Raw genomic sequence first — 20109 nt, 5'->3', positions numbered from 1 at the left:
AAGAGAGTTAGGGGTATATGGAGCTAAATGGGCACCTAACTCAGGTGCCTTTGAAACCACACAGAGACAGAAAAAAAGAGGAACAGCAGCAAGATAAAGAGAAGAATGAAAATGCTTAGGTGGACCCCCATTCTGGGTATTTTCTTTTTGCTTGAAGGGAGGGTGGCAATCGATAGGTGAGAGGTTCAGGATTCAAGAGAGTGAACATTTTTCCTTAGTTGTACCTCCAAAAGAAGCTCCCCACTCTTATCATTCCTCCTTATGCTGTATCCTGCAGCATATATATTATGCTTCAATAGTTGGCCAAACACTTGAAAAGATTTCCTTTCTGTTCAACAAACTCGCTCTCCTGTTTCTGCCGACCAGCCTGTCAATTGCAAGTGCATTACCTGAGGCAGCATCTCTGGATATTGAACAGCTGAAGTGGACTTTATTCCAAAGCCATTTCACGTTTGTTGGGTGCCTCCCACCCAGAAACAAAACAAAAACAAAACCAGTGTTGCGTCACAACACCCACTTGTCTCTGGAAAATTTAAAATTTCCCAGCCTTCTCACTTGCCCCATCTGCTCCTCTCAGTTCATTCGGATTGGTTTTAGTCCGTGTGTCTGCTGCAGCGCCAAGAAAACTGCAGCATCACTGCAAGCTTCCCTGCCACGAAGACATGCCAAGCTCATGTCAAATTCAACCTCATTCAAAAAAAAGAACAAGGTCACTCTGTCTAATTCTGTTGGCGCTCTTCTCCTGGAGAAATAAGTAGGAGAAGCAGCAACCTGACTTCAAACTGAATCTCTGGAATTAAATCCTCAGATACCAGCTTTTTGCCCCCCCTAGATATGGGCCCAAACCAAAACCCCACAACAAATGCCTCCATACTAGGGGGAAGTGTCTGTACTTTGTGCCTCAGCACCTATCTTACTCCTTTATTATTCCTCCCAGTAACCTGGAGAAGAAAACCAAAATTTCTTAAGCTTATTCAGCACTCTCCTTCTCAACTACAAGTATGATTATTTATTCATTGACAGTAGCATCTTTTGTATGTTAGCCACTTTCCGAAACACCCAAGGAACGCACAAACAGACACCATTTAGGGGGAAAAGAATAAGAAAAATAAACAATTTATGAACCATTTGATACAAGTCAAACTGATTTTCTTTAAGTAGAACAGGAGTGAGTGTGAAATCCTGGCTCCATCAAAGTTTGTGGCAAGGACTGCAGTCCTGCCACTAACTTTAATGAAGCCAGGATTTCACCCTAGGTTTTTAAGAGGAATTTAAATGGGGGCAAGTAGGGGCCTTTTAGATGAGCTTAGAGAGATCACCATGCATAGGGGGCTGAATTGAAGAAGGCACAAAAATCTAGAAGCATTGGCTCTCTCTTTTACCAGGGACCACCAGGTTAATGGCAGGTCAACAATGCAAGCTTCCTTGTGAGACACCGGTTCAGAAACTGATTCAGCACTCATTTCTGATCCACTGAAGACTGTTCCCTGCGCAGGGTCATGTCTGCAATCTACTCATGGGTACTCACATCTCCATTTGGGCTCACAGTCACCGAGTTTCTTTTTGACTGTCGAGGCCCAATAAGCTCAAGATCTCAAAGCAAAAAAATCAAAGTTAGCAAACTTCATCCGGTGTCATTGTCAACTTGAGTCAGCCCAGGTTCATGCAAAACCAGGCCTTATGTTCGTGCACAAGCTCATGAACCTTACCAACCCTTTAACAAGCCTCCATTCAGGACCAAGTTTGTAACAAAACAGAAAATCACTCAAGTTTTGCTTATTTGGAGGTTTTGTACCGAAAGTTTCCCAAATCTCTAGAAGTCCTCGTCCCCTGTCGTCCCCCCTCCCCCCACAACAAAAGAACCCAGCTGCAACCAGGCTTCCCCTTCAAAAAAAACCCAAAAAACACACATATCTATTGTGGCTGACTCCTCATTGTGGAGTTCAGAGATGGCAGAAGGAACATGGTCTCTTTCTGACATTCCCCCGAGAGATATTCATGTAGCCTAAACTCAGCTAATTTGGATTCCTCTTGAATAAGTTTTTGTTTGGGTCATGGAAGAGCTACTGCAAATAAAGGAGATGCTTCATTCATTTACAGCATTTAGTACATGTATACATGTAGTATACCATTAAGATCTTGCCTTGGCACTTAGCTGGAGGATGCTATAGGTCTAGTTTTCTTCTGGCTGGTTCTGACCCAACCTCATACATAGTGAGGAGGTGAGAAAGTAGCAGAGGTAATTTCATCTTGCTTCAGCGGGGGAAGCAACCAGCTATGCTGACAAATTTTCTGTGCTTTTAGGGCAGGATCAAAGTTCATGGCTCTACTGGCATACAGATCACCAGGTTATATGCGGGAAATACCAAAGAGTTCAGAGCATCGTATCGGACAGGTCAGCATGTGTACTCCTTGAAGCAATGCCCTTGTTGGGCATTCCCAAGAGGGTCAAGAAGATCCCATCGTATACTGAACTTAGCCAATACTTAAGTCACCCCTACTCGTTTTCTGACCATCACCCGGCACATTTCACTTCTTGAATTATTCCCACACCTTTCTCTTTTGCCTCATCACCAAGGAGACTAAAGGACTTTGGATTGTCATTTCGGTGGTGCTCTTACTGGTTCTGACACTGCAGAGGTATATCCTGCCCATAGTCAACTCACCAAGAGCAAACATCAATTAGATGGGGCTCAAAATTCGAAGGCTATAGAGTCTAGCTGTTTCTTGGGACTGCAGACCATTGTGATTTGAAGATGATCTCTGGGAGTTCAAGCATTTGGAAACGAACTGGATCTGAGAGGAAGTCTGATCTTCCTCTCTATGTCATACTAGTAACAATACCATGGCACACAGAAAAGCTATGACTGAGGCAAAGATACTGTTTGCTATGGGTCACTGGCATCATGAATTACAATCTAGCTGAACTCTTTCAGGGTACCTGCACTGAGACACGAAATGGATAGTCATAAAGCCATTATAATGGTGAGTGTGCAACAAGGTCCCCCCAAATCCACCTCCTTTCCTTCTTATCCTGGACCCCCACTATTTGTTTTCTTGTTTACAGATCCTTTTAAGTTATTGTGTTCATATAGTTTCTACAGTGCTTTTATTGTGCTGATAGCCAGTACACTAAGCACTGCAGGATGTGCAATAAGTTTATCAGAATATAACAGTAAATATCTGCAAGGCAGTTTCACAAACTTTTTTTAAAAAACCATACATTCTGTATGAAATGGTATATAGAAAAAAAAGCTTTCCCCTTTAGCTCCAGTAAAGTGCACAATTAATAGGCTGTCAAATTAGACATGTTTGGCATTAACTCCATTAATGTTAGGCCATTTAACTGACCTTTATTATACTGGCATTGGTAGTATATTCTCCTCAGTGTTCATTCATATCTTCTGCTAATGTTAATGAGATTTAGATGTTCACATAAAAAGCGGAATATTCTCCTATATCTTTAAAAAAGAAGGTCACCAACTACACTGCTTCCATAACATCCTTAACAGCTAGTCACAAAGTTGCATTGAATTCAGAGTCATTCAGCAGCCATCTGGGAATAAATGGAGCAGAAAGTGAAAGTTAGCAAGGCAACTGCTGGGCTAAAACAGATTAAATACAAAGAGAGCTGAAGGGATGGTAGAGGTGAAGAGGATGGGAGGAAACCTAAGCCCTAGGTACACTATGTAATGTATCACGCACTTGTGACTAGTAGACAAAGTGGGAGGAGACACACTAGGAATCTTATCAAAACAAAGAAAAGTTAACTCCATAGACTGATATGTCAGAATTCCCTTTTGGATAGAGGAGTACACGGTAGGATGCATACATAGATATTGCTTTTCAAATTCTGGAGACGTGAATGTGTTCAACTTCCCTCTACTGGAGAGAATCAGAACTGTGCAAGTGTGTCATTGGCCCTATATGCCTGATAGCCAACAGATCATCCTTCTACACCTCAACTGGTACGAGCCTGTGATTCTGAATAGGAAGTTTTAAGTGGTATCATCAATGTGAAATTCCTAGTGGCCACGGTATATACAGCATGATGACACCAATGAAGTCCTTGGTGGTTACAGATTTGTTCCACTGTGTAATAAAGAGAAAAATGTCAAACCAAATATGTAGTAGATTTTTAATGGGGACCAACAATGTGCTTATTTCTCTTTGATTACATCCATTAAAGCAAATTCACATTACAATATTTGATTTTTTGCTGCTTTTTAAAATGTTGTAAAAAGTAAATTAAATTCTATGCGTGCACTGAAATAAAGCTCTATAGGCAGTACAGTCTGGAACAAATGCCTTACCACTAAATTCGTCTTTTATTGTACCTAACCGATGTTTATTGGTATAGCCTGGATCCCAGCAATAGTTCATGCTACTGAATGGATAGGAAATATTTTGGTATTTTGCAATTTAGAAAACTACATTAACAACTAAATTACAACTCAGGTAAGATGCAATAAAATGTGACCCTACAACTAAACTCAAACTCTTTCCAGAGTCAGGATGAACTGGCAGAACAATAAACTTTGGGGGCATCAGTGACCATCAGCCTATATCGTTCTTCTGATCGGGGAAAGGTTAGAAACTAGATAACCTGAGCTTGTGCGCAGTAAGCTACAAAGGAAAGAAGACCTGGCTACCCTCCATCACCAAGACACAGTTGAACTGGGTCTCTCAGGACATTGATAACGGTATAGGTGACTTTTTAGATCTAGGTAACCATGCAAATATGGCTCAGACTGAAAATAATCAAAGTTAGTTGCAATCTGCCAGCTATTCAGTGGCTTATGTACTGTTGTCAACTCTTATGGTTTTATCAAAAGTCATGATACTCGGTGTTTTTATGAAGCCCTGGCTCCTGGAGTCATGTGATTACCAGAGACAGTCAGCTTTTATTGAAAATAATTAAAAAGTAAGTTTCTATTTCTCCTGGGAAAGGAGAAAAGGTTGGAAATGTGACCCAAGTAGTCCCTAAAGGCTCAAACCAGAAGACGAGGAAAAAGAACCCAAAATGTATTATCTTTTATAGTCTCATGGTTTTTAAGCAGATTTTGTGACTTTTGTGAACTGGCATGATTTTTGGATTGGCAACACTGCCTATGTGAATCGGTGGGTCCTCTTGGTGCCTCTAGTGCACGATAGATTAACATACCTCATCACGGCGGGCAGGAAATGAGATCCTAGGTGGCCAATTAAGCAAACGAACAAAGGATTGGACAGATATGAACTATTTTAGCCTTAGCAGTGGTCCTCCAAAAGCTTGTGTTGAGGTACCTTAGTTCACATTGCGGGTAAGCTTGTGCTGTCTGGGTAAGCTCTCTTCAGGGGATAAACAGAGGACTTTAGTCTCCAAGGCTGTCATTCCAGCAGCTTTCACCAACACCCGATTTAAAAAAAAAAAGCTTTAAATAAATTCAGCAGAGCTATTCTGCAAATTTCCAGCAGAGAGATAAGGTCAGCTAGAGAGGGACATGGAAATACACAGCAAGATCATTTACCAAGAACAAACAAATACTCTTTCAGTCCAGGAAGCAGAACATCACGCTGTCAAACAAACAGCAGGGGAAAGGCTTGTGTCAAAGAGTTACAATATCATCTCTCACGATCTTAAAGTAATACAGTCACAGTTCAAGAGCAGCTGCACCTGTATTTCCCCTCAGAAAGGGGACCCACTCACAGGCTTCCAGCTCCCCAGAGATTGCCTTTCTAGGTGGAGACCTGCATCTCTTCCCTTCTGACCAGGGTCCTTCCAGGCTGCACAGTTCCCTGCCTTCACTGTGTATGGTTTCTCTCTCTCTCTTAAAATAAAAAACAAACAAACAAACCACCTTGTACCAGATCCCACCTAGAAGATTCCTGGGTTCAACCTTCCACGGTCATCTTGGTCAACGCTGAACTGAATCCGAACAGACCATGGTAGATGCAGACATATAATGCACAAATGGAAAAAAATCAAGAACTCCCCAGCATGCAAGCGTAGCTCCCCACGAGAGACCAAACACACCACCACACACTGCCCAAATTATAAATATGAAGGCGGCATGACTGCTAAATTCTGCTACTCCCGATGGAGCCATTTGGCTCCACCAGCGTCAGGTGAAATTGTAGTTGCTGCTCTACACCAGCCGTACGAAAGGAGAAGGAAGAACTGTGTTATTCCCAGCACAAGCAGGCTGCCCACAGATACGCGCTTGCTTTCTCTTCAGAGACGGTTAAGCGGTGTAATAAGGTTATAAGTTGTCACACAGCACTTCCTATGCAAGCCTGCTTTATTCTTAAAGTAAAAAGCATTATAGAGAAAACATAATAAAAAAACAGACAAATAAAAGAACCTACGTGCATGCTAATAAGCATACCAAACATCACCCTAAAATGGACTCTGGCAGGATAAGTCCCTCAGCACCCTCACCGAACAGGATTCTTTGTGGTCACCAGGTCATCACAGCTTCAGCTCAAAACAAGCACTCCTAGTATGTTCAGTTCACCCTTTATACCGATGCGGGGGGGAGGGGGTCTCTGACCTGGAGTTTCTAGAAGCAGGTAATTAGTACACAATGGGTCTCTCTCCCCAGGGGTTGGCTTCAGAGGGGAGAATTTGCATTCCCCTCACCCTAAGGTATTTCCCTAGGAAATCCATTTCACATATTGTTCCCAAAAGACCTTTGAAGTTCCTCATACCTTCCAGAGATTGCATTAGTCTTGCCTTCCTGCTACAGAAGTTCCATACTCTCACAATCGTACATAAACATTTGCATTTTTTATACAATGAACTCCAAAGACGTTAAACTTGATTCAGTGAAGTTCCTTCAGCATTGCAGGAAATTGTCTGTCTGTCACAAATATTACAGCTCTTTCGATGTTTCCATTTTTAAGAAAATTCACTTTTTCCTCCTAAAATAATCTTGCATTTATCATGAGTAGGTGAGTAAAATGAATATATACCCAGGTATATTCTAGTTAGAATTTCAGAAGGTCTTTGTGGTTAGATATACTTCTACTCTATGGGTCTGATCCTGCTCCAGTTGAAACCAACAGCAAGGCTCTCACTGATTTCAATGGGATGGAACAAATCCCTCATTCATCAATGTTAGAGAAGGGCTCGGATCAAAAGCACAGATCCCAGCACTTCTCAGAACTGCAGAAGTTCATATCTGGATCCAAACTTTGTATCTCTCGTCTGTCCTAAAATGTGTTTAAGTAAAAAAAGTGTCTGTCGTCATGACTACAATGGAATAAATTCCTTTATTTCTGCAGCCATGGAAAAAGTTGCATTCATTTTCTATCCTTAACCTGTTTACTAATCAAAGTTGGCCAGGATAACACCTCTGTTTCCAACACTGAGAGCTATTTTCCCAGAGCCACTATTTTTAAAATTAAAAAAAAAAACTATTAGAGATCAGAACCAGACTTAACACGGGGAAAGAGTATCCCATATCTACCTACTGTGGGGTTCTTACACATTTATCTGAAGCACCTGGTGTTGGCCACTGTTAGAGACAGGGTACTGGACCAGATGGACCCACTGCTCTGATCCAGTCTGTCAGTTCCTATCTTCTGATTCCTCCCTACCCCATGTGTAACTGTCTGGATCCAATAAAAGCAGGGGATTCAGGGGATGCTTTTTCTATATGGTATTTAGCATAGGTAGCCCAAAATGAAAATTTAACACAGCTTAGTTTTGGGGAAGTGATATTCCTACATTGATGGAAAAAACTCTTCCACCAGCATAGGCTGCGGCTGCACTATGTGATTATTTCAGCACAGTTACGACAATGTAGCTATGGCTGTATAGTCCCCATAATGTAGACAAATCCCAATGTAATGTATCCTAATGTAAGCCACTCCAACGCAAATGAATGTTCACATAGGGGTTTGCAGGATTTTAACTGTATTGGTTAAGAAGAAAAAAATCCATTTAAGTTATCTGTACAGATTAGTTGTACTGATCTAAGCCTATGAGGGAGGGAGGGAGGGTGTACTAAAGTGTATGCTCACTATAAACAACCCTGAACAGGTTTTATATAGCCTTTCATCCTCCAGAAAGATCAAATCTCATGCTGGAAAAAGCATAATAAGACTTAAGTTAATATGTTCAGTAATGAGTTACCACCATAGAGAGTACTTGATCATCTTAGTTTCCACCTGGTTTGCAGTAAACTACCTCAGTGCGTGTAAAATGGAATGAAGAAAAGAAATATTAAAAATGATAGATTGTGATTAAACTAAGTCACAATTCAAATGGCACAATTAGTGGAAAAAATGATGTTTGAAGCCACTTAACTCACCGTCCTCCTTACACTGGATAGGCTACTCCATAAGTTATTTGTTCCTATTCCCACACCCTTTTATTCCCAAAGACTCTATTAATGTAAAATGATCCCCAGCCTGCTGTGCCACATGGCAGCATAATGCCCACGAGGCATGAAACATTATAGATCACAGCTTTACACCTGGCCAACATAATATATTCATCAAGTTCTCCCAAGCAATGGATGCATTCGTTGTTGTTGTGGGCCAAACCACAGAGAGACAGATGGAATGAGCATTTTATTTACATATGAAGTCTCTAAACCTATCCACTTGATTTATGACAGATAGAACCTGCCCTTACACAGTCATGGAGGATGCCAGAGATAGGCTTATTTTATAACTGCTTGCCCTACATTAGGAAGCATGGTTTTCTCCCACTCTCCCAAATGGCCATGGATATTTCTTCTAATATTTTGTTCAAAAATTATTTGGCCATTAGTATGTCTTTAAAAGTTTGGAGCTGGGATTTTGGTTCAAATGTCTCCATCTCTTTGGGTTAGAACTTTTCAACTCAGACCCATCGGTACTTTAAAGCTACTCCTACAGAAAGATGAATAGGATCAATAGACTCATCCAAACAGTCTCAGCTGATTAAACTGAAATCCTCTCGCTGTTGCGGAAGCAACCTACACTTGTGTGTAGCAGGCTTGAGTGTTCCGCTATGTTCTGTTCTGGAGGGCTAACACCCCTGAATTCAGAAAGCATAAGTCTCCTGGAACCAAGTCCTGGCGGCAATGGAGAAGCAGTTAAAGACAAGACAGCTGAAAAATATATTAAAAAAGTGGAGTAATGTAACTCCTAGACATATTTAAAGGATTCAAGACTGTAGAACTCCTTGTAAACTTTAATAGCTTTGGAAAGGTTTTCATATACTGATTTCATCACTTGGGTTGCCCCAGGACTAATGGAATAAACAGCAACGTTTTGCAGTGGGGGAAGAGTATTAGCCCTTTGGAGGACACATTGGGGTTTCACCTAGATATTAACATGAAGGGTGCATTAGAAGCAAGGCATTTGCATTATATGCCCCTATTTCGTGCCCTCCCCCCCCCCTTTTTTTTTTTTAAGTCAGCTATGATAGTTTCCTTGGTACTGAAAGATGCCACACATGACCTCACCTCATGGAGGCAATTTTTCTTTATTTAAAACGTAATTAAACCGGCTTCTCCATTTTTAAAACTGCTCTGCCAACTTCTTTGGCGATTTTCTTACATTGATTTTCCAAGACAAAACAGACGACGCAAAGTAGACCATGCGAAGTAGAAGTGGATGAGAAGCTGGATATGAGTCAGCAGTGTGCCCTTGTTGCCAAGAAGGCCAATGGCATTTTGGGATGTATAAGTAGGGGCATAGCGAGCAGATCGAGGGATGTGATCGTCCCCCTCTATTCGACATTGGTGAGGCCTCATCTGGAGTACTGTGTCCAGTTTTGGGCCCCACACTACAAGAAGGATGTGGATAAATTGGAGAGAGTCCAGCGAAGGGCAATAAAAATGATTAGGGGTCTGGAACACATGACTTATGAGGAGAGGCTGAGGGAACTGGGATTGTTTAGTCTGCAGAAGAGAAGAATGAGGGGGGATTTGATAGCTGCTTTCAACTACCTGAGAGGTGGTTCTAGACTATTCTCAGTGGTAGAAGAGGACAGGACAAGGAGTAATGGTCTCAAGTTGCAGTGGGGGAGGTTTAGGTTGGATACTAGGAAAAACTTTTTCACTAGGAGGGTGGTGAAACACTGGAATGTGTTACCTAGGGAGGTGGTAGAATCTCCTTCCTTAGAGGTTTTTAAGGTCAGGCTTGACAAAGCCCTGGCTGGGGTGATTTAATTGGGGATTGGTCCTGCTTTGAGCAGGGGATTGGACTAGATGACCTCCTGAGGTCCCTTCCAACCCTGATATTCTATGATTCTAAGTACAAAAAGGTAAATGACTTCCAGCATGTATGTTTCTAAATACCACATGCTTCATGGGATCGCCAATAGAATTATGCAGATGTACAGCTTGTCAAAGCTGCTAGACCAGAAAACACAAAACCAGAAAATACTACATCCACATAACATGGTAGGGTGGGAATAACAGCAATAAAATAGAAGACATACATGAATAGGGAGAGGAGGGAAGAAGGGACCCAATGATGGGGAAAAGAGGAGGGGTTAGGAGACATGGAGGCCTGGCATTATTTGAGCCATCTCACCAATGTTAATAAAGCTATGTATTAAAATTTGGATGCAGATTTATTTTCTTCTGAGTGCTCATCACTGAGAAATGACCTTTTAGAGGGAACTGTAGCACTTTCATAAGTGGACTGAAAGGTTGGTTTGGGAGTGTTGGCTTACTCCGAGAGTTCTAAAAGCAGTCCTCCTGAGTGAATCACAATGGACACGAGCGTCAGCGTGGTAGCATTATTAGTCTGTATCAGCAAAAACAACGAGGAGCCCTTGCGGCACCTTAGAGACTATATTTGTTAGTCAAGGACTCCTTGTTGTTTTTACAATGGACACAGTATCCCTGAGCCTCCACAGTCAGCATAGTGGGGGTAGTCGGGGGGAGGGGGTGAGAAGAGAAGAAAAGGCAGATATTTTTCCTCTTTCAGAACTAATCCCTGGTTCTGTACAATAGCAACACCTTTTTAAATAGGGCTGTCATAAATATAAAGAGAAGGGTAAACCCCTTTAAAATCCCTCCTGGCCAGAGGAAAAATCCTCTTACCTGTAAAGGGTTAAGAAGCTAAAGGTAACCTCGCTGGCACCTGACCGAAATGACCAATGAGGAGACAAGATACTTTCAAAGGCTGGGAGGAGGGAGAAAAACAAAGGATCTGTGTCTGTCTGTATACTGCTTTTGCCGGGGACAGAACAGGAATGGAGGCTTAGAACTTTTAGTAAGTAATCTAGCTAGGTATGTGTTAGATTATGATTTCTTTAAATGGCTGAGAAAAGAGCTATGCTGAATAGAATGACTATTCCTGTCTGTGTGTCTTTTTTGTAACTTTAGATTCAAAACATAGAGAATCCCTCTAGGCAAAACCTTATTACCCTGTTAGATATCTACCATCCTGATTTTACAGAGGTGATTCCATTACTTCTATTAAAAGTCCTCTTCTAAGGAAACTGAATGCTTTTTCATTGTTCTAAGGTCCAAGGGTTTGGGTCTGTGGTCACCTATGCAAATTGGTGAGGATTTTTACCAAACCTCCCCCAGGAAGTGGGGTGCAAGGATTGCGAGGATTTTGGGGGGAAAGAAGTGTCCAAACTCCATTTTTTTCAGGAACCCAGATAAAGTTTGGTGGTGGCAGTGGACATCCAAGAGCAAAGGGTAAAATTAATTTGTACCTTGGGGAAGTTTTAACCTAAGATGGTAAAAGTAAGCTTAGGAGGTTTTCATGCAGGTCCCAACATCTGTACCCTAGAGTTCAGAGTGGGGAAGGAACCTTGACGAGGGCCTTTCATCTCAAAGGCACTTTACAGTAGAAGGACTATCACTTCATCTACCAATAAAATGCAATCTTCTTCTCAGGCGAAATGACAAAATTGCTTAACAGTCCCAGAATCACTACACAGGAGTTTAGGGCAGACAGTGAAGGATACCATGTTCAACTGAAACAGAAAGGTGAATTTAGGTAAGAAGAATGTAGTTATCTAACCTGGATTTTGGCCAAGACATCTGCTCTTGCAAAAAGTGCCATATTAGTCATTGAAATGAGCCATTGGAAAGACTTGTGTGTTGACGCAATCCACTGTAAAGGCTACTTGAGAATTATGATGGCGGCTTGTGTCACTGTGTGATACTTAGCAATGTTAACTGCATGCATTTCCAGACAGCCAAACTAACACCACACATTCAAAGAACATCATGTCTAATATGATGTAACTGGAAAGTTGGGTGGGCAAGCCCTTGCACAGAATTTAGAAAAAGGAAAGGAAATTAAGTCAAAAAGGAAGAACCATAAACTAATGCTCATTGTTTAGAGTTTCTTCAGACAAGCAGTGGAGAACAAAAAAGGCTCCTGGATACACAGAGATGTATGCCATGCATATCAGGAGAGCAATGGGCTCTTAGGCTGGCACACACATTAATGACAGCAACTTATTCAGAGGGAAAGCAAACCACTGACTCCATTCTTAACTCAAGCTTTCAAATAAGATGTAAGACATAATCCTGGCCATTTGTTATTAAAAACCCCAAGATTTTTTTTGCAAGATTAAAAATGTTAGCTAACATATCCTGGCCAATATCCAACTTGGATAATTACATTCTGTTGCCTAAAATTCCCCCTATGACTTCAAATGGATTTGTTTTTCTTCATTTCTCTTCCCCAAACCTCCTCTGGTAAAATGTTGCTAGTCCAGAATGGCTGCTCTTTTCCACTCCAGGGGTGCATGAATTTCAACAGTGGGCAATCCCTGCATAGAATCAGTATACATCTCCTGGATGAAAGGCACTATAAGCAGATTCTGATGCCTTCATTCACATTGAAGAGTATTTTATTCCAGGAGTAATCCCATTGATTTAAAGGGGATTTCTTGTGCAGTAAAAGTACAACATAGCAAAAAGTACGTACCAATCAGGCCTTGTATAAGTAATGGGCCACGTCCTCAGCTGGAGTAAACTGATGTAGCTCCACTGAGTTTAATTGAGCTATGCTAATTTACACCAGCTGAAGATATGGCCCATTAGTTATTGTTAATCTATGTTGTCATCTCTAAGTATAGCAGGGTATTGAAGATGCTACATGCACTAACATAGAGGCACCAAGGAACTAGGTAAGGGCATCAGAAATGATTCTGCTTACTTTTGACTGGCTTGCAAAATCATGTTATGAAATCTACAAACTAATTTTCTATTATTTTTGTTATACATACCACCATAATCAGTGCTGTTTAACATAACATCTGGAAAAGGGGGGTAAACAATGAAGAGGCAAAATTTGCAGACAATACCAAATTACTCAAGATGATCAAGTCCAAAGCAGACTGCAAGGAGTTACAAAGAGATCTCACAAAACTGGGTGACTGGGCAAGAAAATAGCAGATGAAATTCAATGTTGACAAATGCAAAGCATGCCCATTGAAAAACAAAATCCCAACTACACATACAAAATGATGGGCCCTAAAAAAAAGCTGTTACCACTCAAGAAAGATCTTGGAGTCACAGTGGATAGTTCTCAGAAATCATCTGCTCAATGTGGAGTGGCAGTCAAAAGCTAACAGAACATTAGCAACCATTAGGAAAGGGATAGATAAGACAGCAGTGAATATCATAATGCCACTATATAAATCCATGGTATGCCCACACCTTGAATACCGCATGCAGTTCCGGTCGCACCATCTCAAAAAAAATATATTGGAATTGGAAAAGGTACAGAGAAGGGCAACAGAAATTACTAGGAATATGGAACCTCTCCTCATATGGAAGCCACTTAAAAGACTGGGACTTTTCAGCTTGGAAAAAGAGATGACTAAGGGTATATGATAGAGTTCTACAAATTCATGAATAGTGTGGAGAAAGTGAATAAGAAAGCTATTATTTACTCCTTCACATAAAACAAGAACCAGGGGTCACCCAATGATATGACTAGGCAGCAGGTTTAAAACAAACACACAACTCACAATCAACCCGTAGAACTTGTTGCCAGGGGATACTGTGAAGGCCCAAACTATAACTGGATTAAATAAAGAATGAGAGAAGTTCTTGGAGGAGGTCTATCAGTAGCTATTGGCCAAGGTGGTCAGGGATGCAACCCTATGCTGTGGGTGTCCCTAGCCTCTGACTGCCAGAAGCTGGAAGTGGACTACAGGAGACGGATCTCTCAGTAATTGCCCTGTTCTGTTCATTCCCTCTGAAGCACCTGGCATTGGCCACTGTTGGAAGACAGAATACTTGGCTAGATGGACCATTGGTTTGACCCAGTATGACCATTCTTGTAACTGTGCACGGCACTTTAAAGACAAAACTGAAAGGTCCCACTGTGACACTGCACCCCAGATTTTTCAGAGTGATATTAATTATTCTTATTATAGGATTATAGTATAATAATGATGTATTTTATGCAAGACAGGTTGTGTAAGGTGTTATTGGAAAAGTTATGATTTGCTGAATAAGATTATTCAATTTGTATACATGTATCATTTTTGTATTTGAAGTTATAAATATTGACTATGTATCTGCACTTCAAATGTAGTTACACCTGGGCAACGCCCACTAAACAAGAGGCTTTCAGTCTAGATAGCTGGCAGGGAAGGGCCTATTCAGGACAATGAGCCATTAGGGAAAAATAGGCCTTGGGAGAAGCTCACCACCTGGTGAGACTTCCTGAGAACACTCCAGACAGCCTGTAAGTGATGGCTGCTATGTCTCTACAAGGACATGTGACCAGGCCACATGTTGCTGGACTCCATCTTGGGATGTCCGTATTTTTCCATAAACCCATCTGGGAACCAAGTTTTGAAAGAAAGTGTTCCCGCCATATGCTAAAGCTATATAAGGCAGGGAGTGACATCATCTGTTCTTCCCTGGAAGTGCTGGATTTCCTAGGATTTCTAGCCTGTGTATGAAGACCTGAAAAATCCAAGCTGTAAAACTAATGCAGCTTGTGCCTTAAGAATCTACAAGTCTGCCGGTACCCTCCGTTCGGATATGAACTAGCAGATTCTCACCCTATCTGTCTAGTATATTAATTTTAGTTTGCGTTTTTGTTTGTTTGCTAGGTAATCTGCTTTGATCTGTTTGCTATCCCTTATAATCACTTTGTAGTTAATAAATTTATTTTAGGTTTTAATCTAAACCAGTGAATTTGGAGTGAAGCATGTGGGAATCTTAGCTCAGAGAGGCTGAAGTGTTTATGAAGGTGACTAGGCCAATTTCATGCTATCCCAATACCGGGCTGTCTGAGAACCAGTCCTAACATCAACACAAGTTACAGCAGCCCTCAAGCTGCTCTTATTAAGAAGAGATTGCCAACAACTCCAGCTGCTGGGGATTCAGGAGGGCACTTTTCCTCAGCCACACTCCTAAGCAAGGAGAGGACATTCTTGGGGGTCTGGTTGTGAGTTTTAAGGCAGTTTTTCCCCAAACAGAGCAGTGCAAAGCAGCCCTAGCACACCTGAGCAGCTGGTCTTATTTTATCAAGTGATGTGCAAACATTAACAAGTAGTGTTACAATGAAGTGATGCATCTGTCCATTTATAAGCTTAATTTGTTCATCAAGAGAAACATAATTCCAAAATTGTTTCTTTAACTGTTCTGTTTCATCAATGGCCTGAACAGGATCGGAATAAAGATCCGAACAGGATATGAATAAGATAACTCTTTGCCTTTTTTCTCCTCCCTTCTTTTACAAACAAACAAAAAACCCTATACTCCAGATAAAGTAGAGCTTGAATTACTCTACTCTAAGATGGTCTAGGCATTCCTGCATGCAAATTGATAGAAAATTAGCATTACTGCAGTTACTGAAGCCCTGGATTAAAGATATTTAAAAATGGAAGGATTCCCCCCCGCCCCCCCTGAACAGCAAATGCCTCCCTCTTCAAATCTGGTTTATATAGGTAACATTCCAACTCTCCATCAGTTTGCTAGAACTGATTATTACATAAGTAAAATAGGAGAGCACTTACTGTCCCTCTGCAATAAATATCTGTCACCCTAAGCAATGCCACTCTCCAATCAATGAGAGGATCTGTACTCCAAAGGTTTATGTGGAGCAATGTTTGGTACGCAAGCATTTGACTGATCAGGCCAAACTCACACTTCAGACAAATTACACGTACAGTAGAACCTCAGAGCTACGAACACCTCTGGAACGGAGATTGTTCGTAACTCTGAACAAAACATTATGGTGGTTCTTTCAAAAGTTTACATCTGAACACTGACTTAATGCAGCTTTGAAACTTTACTATGTAGAAGAAAAATGCCGCATTGTAACCATCTTAATTCAAATGAAACTGTATCACCAACAGACCCTGGTTGTCAGCGGGTGGATGGGGTCTCTGGAGCTTAGTGCACGAGCCTCTACTGCATGAGCTAAAAGCCATATGGCTAGTAGCTAGCGCTGTAGGGCAGACTCATTAATCTCTCTCTAAGTGGTCTCAGTGCCACTAGATGGGACCGAACACCACAACCAGGAGGTGTATGGATTATAAAACAAGCACAGAAACAGTTTCCTTACCTTGTCAATTTTTAACCCCCCCCCTTTTTTTAAAGTAGTTTACCTTTAATACTGTACTGTGTTTGCCTTTTGGGGGGGTGGGGGGGAAGAGGGTCTCTGTTGCAGCCTGATTGCAAACTCCCTGTTCCAAATGAGGTGTGTGGACGACCAGTCAGTTTGTAACTCTGGTGTTCCTAACTCTGAGGTTCTACTGTATGAGATTTCTGCTTCTTGTTTGGACCAAATAGATAGTTCTGCCTTATTTCTACAGGTTCCACATTATTAAAATGACTATATTCATTTGCAAAAAAAAAAAACAAAAGCTGCAATTACAGAGAAATAAGCAAACCCTCTTCACCTCCACTCAAAACTAGCGATTTAGCACTGAAGGTAAGTGGCTTAGTTCTGGGTCTGTTCTTTACACCTCAAAATTATGAAGTATGGATGTGGTGGGAGACTGCTGTACTACACGTACTTGCCTATATCATGACTGACTTCAATGCCACCTCTCAATGAAAGCACTAAACACACAATACAGTTTGCCTCAGAATAAATCCTAATAGCTCATAAATTGCCTGTACAGTAATCCCTTTGGAATCTTCTCTTTTATCCTGAGTTTCCTTTTTTTTTTCTCCTTTGTTACATTATAGAAACAAGATAATAAACAGTACAGAGAAGAAAATGATGTTATGTACCAATGTTCATCTGCAGAACATACAGTCAAGCATATACTTCACTTTCAATCTATTTTTAAAAAGGCTTCAGGACCTGTTGCACTAAAAAAAGTGGGGGGTGGGAATATGAATTAAAATATTTTTCTTTCACTTTTTAGACATGGGTTTTAGATTTGTCCCTGGCATAAAAGCTACAAGAAGTTGACATATAAAATGGGAGAGGGTGGGGGGGACTTCAGTCTAGATTGTTTAAATCCAGTGTTGTTATTTCCCACAGAATTACTTAAATCTATTGAAGACGAAGCTGCAGTGTTGGAGGGTTATTTGCTCCAAGGACCTTTTTAATATGGCTGTATTGTAATACTGCAGTGCAAAAACCTCTCTAGTCATAAAGAGAAATTTAGCTCAGAAGCAGAACTTGTGAGCACTGAAAAATGCTTTTTGCTTTAATTTGTATTCATTTAATAACGGTGTTACTTAACAAGATCAGTTAAAATGACTGTCCTCAAAAGGCATAACACTGTAACCTCCTCTTATGAGACTCCTTGGGCACTGAAGTAAAATTCACTTGTCCAAACCAAATAACCAAAGCAAGCAGTGGCATTACAAAGAACATATTTAAAAGGAGGAAAGTCTTTAGTAACAGACAAGAAGATTTGTTTTAAAACAAAAGGGGAAAAAAGCAGGAAGCCAACTAAAATACATATTTCACTGCCTTTGAAAATGAATTATCCCCTGACAAATAGCAATGCACTTGTCATCTCACTTTAAGACAAAAATCAAATTAAGGAGAAGCCACTGAATCTACACATATTAGGAAAGAGCTATTGAAATCTGGGTGTCTACTGTACCACATTACTAGTCAAATTCCATATACTCAAGCATAATTATTTTCTTACAAAGTTATGCCTAATTGGCCACTAACCCAATTGATTAATCATCTAAATTTTAAGGAGGCATCAAGAAGCTGTCTGAAAGGCAGCAAAGTGTTTATTTAAGTACTAATATGAAGCCAGTCTGTGACAGCTGGTTCTAGTTGCCCCTGTTAGGATGTACACACATAGGTAGGCAGACAGGAAAAGAACGTTAGAGGGTCACCTAATCTGGAAATCAACAAGCCCTGTGGTCTGAGGACAATCTCCACAATTCTAAGTAAATTGTTAGTTTCCAGCAATGGAAGCATTAAATTATTTTGAGTGTGATAGAGAGGGTCCTTTAAGCAGACATATCATTCTCATTTCCGCATCTGTGTAATAAAATGTCCATTTCCTTGAGTCTTAACCCTTATGGTAAAAGCAGAGGATAAATGCCATGCAGTCAAATGTGACAAATACCAGCATTTTGACAGGTCTTTAAGCAAAAAAACAAAACTTTGAGTTAAAGCCCATGTATTTCTCTCAAATGGAAGTTAATAGGATTCAGGCACAGAAGTGTAATTGGCAAATAAGATACTACATTATGCACTGCTTAAAGCAAAGCCTTCCTGATCAAGACTTTTCTATATCCCCCTTTCTCCCGCAACACACCCACCCATCAATTTTAGATTTAAAAAACAAAAAACCTTTGGACACGTATGGGCAGACCCACTAACAGGATCCCCCTAAGAACAGGTTCTGTGGGCTAAGAATGGTAACATGCTGTAAGGTCCAGAAATAAATACAAGCAATTAAAGGATTTGGGGGAGTGAAATACCACCAGATGGAAATTAAACACTGACAAGACATTTGGATCTTTCCCCGCCACCTCCCCTGTAATGTCTTCATTACAGCAATCAAATAAAATACCTTCTCCTACCTTGAGCCACTGCTGCTCCCTGATCAGCCCCCCACTCATCCTCTTGTTGCAGGGGGAAAAAGGCTCCCCCCTTTTGTTGTCAGTTCTTTTTCTCAAGGGGGTCTCTGTGTGTCTGCCTGCGGGCAGTAGATCCCTCCAAACGAAGTCTCGGAAAGGGGTATCCCAGGGAGCAAATCCTCAGCAGTTTCAGTTCAGTGAGAGCACCTCAATAACATCAGCCGAGACCGTGCTCGTACTCTGCAGGCCACATCGTTCCTGCCGTCTGCATCACTACCACATTTCTCCTAATACTGGGGCCTCCCCGCATTTCACCACCTAGTGTGTCACGTGTGCGCTGCTGAACAGTAACACTTTTATGTGAATACCCTTAATCATTCCCTTGGTCCGTCTCGCTTCAGCACACTATCTGTGGCTCAGCGGGTACAGCAAACAAGCATTCAACCACCTGGACGGTGCACTTACACCCTTCATTAGGATCTGCACCTAAAGGTATCAAAAGTCACCTGAAGGGACCAGGTGCACCCAATTCATCACACTGGAACAAATTCAGCACTCTCACAGTTCCCACTAACTAAAATGGGATTTGCATGGAAAGGTAGAAACTGAACCTTAATCTATCCAGATGCTAAAAGAGCTGGGGTAACCCTAGGCACTCAGAACACCGCATATGTCCTGCCCTGGGCTCTTCATTGATCACTCTCTAGTCACCCACTCTACTGTGTTGTTAGTTGCACCTGTACAAAAGTGTTGCCCATTTTTCTTTCTTTTTTAATTTCCATGTTCTGTGACATTTTGTGGCTTGACAAGGCATTTTAAAGTGTGACTTCTATCACATGGTTTTGATTTTAACCCTATAATGATAATGCCCTATCTAGTGCTCATCATCTTGGTCTCTCAGTGCCTTGCAAGAATGTATAATGCCAGCAAAATGGAACAATTTATCAAATGTCTATTTTGATCTCCTCCTGAACCTGGAGCATGTATTAAGAGGATCTTTTTTGTTCCCCTTCCTCCAGCATTAGCCACTGGGTTAATCCATTCCCCTCACCCCCCCCCACACACACACACACACATCTCTCTCTCTCTCTCTTACACACACACATACACACACACCCCTTCCTCCTCTTTCCATTTCTTCCTTCTTTCCCATGTCTCAACCCCTCTCCAGAAGATG

The 20109-nt window shown here is 41.2% G+C and overlaps 1 protein-coding gene across 14 annotated transcripts in view; it reads right to left on the bottom strand.

Annotated features, from left to right (window-relative positions):
• DAB1 (DAB adaptor protein 1) overlaps window positions 1-19195 on the bottom strand; it is a 677908-nt gene extending 658713 nt beyond the window's left edge. For all 14 annotated transcript variants that reach the window (XM_073357549.2, XM_073357567.2, XM_073357578.2 and 11 more), the window contains exon 1: window positions 18936-19195. The gene's annotated coding sequence lies outside the window, so the exon portion shown is untranslated. The remainder of the gene's footprint in view (window positions 1-18935) is intronic.
• Window positions 19196-20109: the final 914 nt, after the last annotated feature.

This window comes from Lepidochelys kempii, chromosome 8 (assembly GCF_965140285.1).
Source record: "Lepidochelys kempii isolate rLepKem1 chromosome 8, rLepKem1.hap1, whole genome shotgun sequence".
Classification (NCBI taxonomy): Eukaryota; Metazoa; Chordata; order Testudines; family Cheloniidae; genus Lepidochelys; species Lepidochelys kempii.
Note: the sequence above shows the minus strand (reverse complement) of the source record. Positions and strands in the feature narration are given on the sequence as shown.